The following is a 3,467-nucleotide window of genomic DNA, read 5'->3' as shown; positions in this document are numbered from 1 at the left end:
TATGTGTATTTTTTCTTTTGTTTTTTTGCACATTATATCCAGTAATTTATGTATTTTTTATATTATTATAAAAATTATAAGATGATGTATGATTTCAAATGAGATAACTATCCATCAGAGCTCAATTGAAGTGGATGTAAGCAACTATCGGTCACTGCACCACAATAAGCAAAATATATTCTTTATAGTTAGCTATACAAGGCCCCCACAAGACAAAATGTGGAACAATGCAAACGAGAAACAAACGGACTGATGGTTGACAAAACATATAACAACAAAGTACGTTGCCGGATGAATGTGCGGAAAACTTTAATAATCAGTTGGAAAAGACTTGACTAATCAGATTGACACGAAGCAACGTACCAGTCGTGGAGTACTGAAATTAATGAAAGCTAGTTAAAGCCAATTACAACCTACATAATGATTCAGAAGCTGTCTTTCAGACTTATGAATCAATCAATCAATCAATCAATAAAAATGTAAAAATATGAAAAATGGATGTCTTAAAACATTTTCGTTTGTAAAAGTCACAATATTTTGCAACGTCCTTGAAATGCAACATATCCTCACGTCATATTTTACTGTCACTGTCAAATATGGGTTTACCGATACGACGTGTATGTGGCTCAACTACTTAGCGACATGTTTTCTCGGTCTTAGCTCTTTACATACCAGAATAGTCGTCTGATTTGAGCATTTTCCGGTTATGTCTCGTTCATGATTGTGACATTTTGACTTATGGTGGTGGGAGATGCACGCAAAGCACAATATGCATATCCTGTCGACGTTTCACGTTTCTTTTTGGTGGGGTTCGTGTTGCTTAGTCTTTAGTTTTCTATGTTGTGTTTTGTGTACCATTGTTTGTCTGTTGGTCTTTTTCTTTATTAGCCATGGCGTTGTCAGTTTATTTTCGACTCATGAGTTTGAATGTCCCTTTGGTATATGTCGCCTCTCTTTTTAAGTTCATGCGATTCCCTTTGGTTTTTTTTACCTGCGTCGCCGAAGGTGGAAGCAGGTCTAATAACCGCTCAACTATTTCCGTCCATCAAAGTTTTCTTGGCTTCTATAAAGGGAATGATTTAATATTTGGTTTGCAGATTTATAATGATGAGTTGTAGCGAGTAGGCAATTTTATTTTAAAATCTGCTATGTATCCACTTCCTGTTTGACGATAATTTGAAAATTTTCAACACTCATTATACAAGAAAATTGTCGTCTAAGATTTTTTGGCTCCTATGGAAGGGAATGATTTAGTATTTGGTCTGCAACTTGATAATGTTGAGTTGTTGCGAGTAAGCAATGTTTACATCAAGTATACATGTTCCCTTAATCAATTGCATGTAGCGACGCCTGTCTAGACCCGATATTGGTCTTGTTTAGATCTTGCTTTGTATGTTCTTTTAAAGGATTGTTTATTTAAACATCGGTAAACTGTTGCCTCTAATCATCACTGAGGGATTTTTTCTTGCCAGGAGCGACTCGACGTCTGGAGGATCTGTGTTTAAAGTGTAGCCGGTGGTGCTTTAGTTTATCGGCTCCTTTTTGTCTTTTGTTCATTGATCATTAGCTAAGTTTACCTAAAAAGCCGTGTGAGCTTTTATCATCACTTTGCGTCCGTCTTCATCCGTCGTCATAAACTTTAAATCAATCTTGTCCTCTGAAACTACTTGGCCAACCAAATGTTACAAAACTTTGCCTGAATTTTCCTTAGGGAATCTACAAACATGGCTACTGTTGCCATGAATAGAACTTAGGGATAAAATGCAATTTTTGGCTATTATCTCAACAACTAAAGTAGTTATATAGAGCAAAACTGACACGGGTAAGTAATACTAATATATGAGCAGGTCAATGTCTATTTTTTATTGAATTTTCAGAAAAATCTGACAACCCAAATTTAGAGTTATTGCCCTTGAAATGACATTGTTAAGCAAATTTCACAGTTTTAGGCTTATACATGTATAGCAAAAATTTAAACAGATACTGACACGGGTAAACATGACGAGCAGGACACGGTTAATCTGCGGTCTATATTTTCAGCAAAATCGGACGACCCATTTTGGAGGTTTGTCCCTGAAATATTTATGTTTAGCAATTTTTAAAGTTTTTGTAATAATAGATTGAGAGAAACTTTGAGGCAAATAATATCAACAAAATAAGTTCTACAAGTTAGTTCACTTTGCCAGAATCCTTAAAGAATTAATTGCCCATAAATGACGCTTTGTTTCACTAATGTTTGCCAATTATCTCAAAACACTAAGAATGATCATCAATAGAAGATCTACAAAAATATCACTAAATAAGAAACATAACTTACTTAAAATAATAGAGAATGTGTCCATGGTTCCCCTAAAGGGACATAACTCAAGAACGGTAAAAGTGACGCCACCCAAATTCAAACCTGATCTGTGTTTTGTTGTAATATTTCAAGGGAAAACACTTAGAAGGGTTGATAACAAAATAATTGTTTATGTTTATTAACATTGCCATCTGTTCCTGTACATGTTGCCATTTTCAAAATCGATTATATCTGTAATAATTTTTAAGAAAAATGCAAATAAATTTAGTTGTTTCAAGGGGATTGTGTATAAATTTCATAAAATTTGGTTGGGGCAAACTAAATTAAGAGAAACCAATGTTGGGACGTACGTACGGACGTAAGTGCTTCAGCTGCGGCGGGGCATAATAAAAATAAATATCAAAATGACATATTTTTAGTAGGTGAGCGATTAAAGTTTTTGGGGCCGTTGTTTTCTATTGGCCATGGACTTATGGTGTTAGATGTTCCCAATTTGTGTCATCTATTGATTCCATGTTGAAAAGGTTTCTTGAAAAATAATTATATGTTCCCGTGCTTTGGCCTATTTGTCGACTTTAACGATTGACAACCTTGCGAAAAAAATATGTAAGCCAAAGGATATGTTCTTGTTATAAAAAAAACTGTATACATTGAACGCCTGATTTCTGATTTAAAAATAAAGATTAACCGTAAGGTTGTCACTATGATTCGGAACATTGTGAAACGATGTCATTACGTTTTTTCAAGAATTCTCAGTTATCTTTGCACTCATGAAAAATTATTTACGGTTAATGTCCGGTAACTCTTGAAAATAAGAAAATTGTCAAAATAAAAACAAAGTTGTGTTTATAGAACTTTTAACACTGTGTACACAAAATGTTTAGGCATACTCGAGTTAACGGGACACAGACGTACAGACGGACAACGGTGTCTAATACAATTTTAACCATGAAATGAGCTGAAATTAAATTGTGATAGAAAGCCTCAAGTAAATGGTGAAGATTTGCCAGTAACTGTATCAAGAATTTTTAAAATACTTCTCTACGAAAAGACCAGTGTCATAAGTGGACATGCCTCTTCAAACATACGCTTAATTCTTTTATTTTGTACATGTAAAAATCAAGTCATGTCCGTACTTATATACATAAATAAATAAACAAAACATAAA

The sequence above is a fragment of the Mytilus californianus genome, unplaced genomic scaffold (genome assembly GCF_021869535.1).
Source record: "Mytilus californianus isolate M0D057914Y unplaced genomic scaffold, xbMytCali1.0.p SCAF_25, whole genome shotgun sequence".
Classification (NCBI taxonomy): domain Eukaryota; kingdom Metazoa; phylum Mollusca; class Bivalvia; order Mytilida; family Mytilidae; genus Mytilus; species Mytilus californianus.
This window is presented reverse-complemented; position numbering follows the sequence as displayed.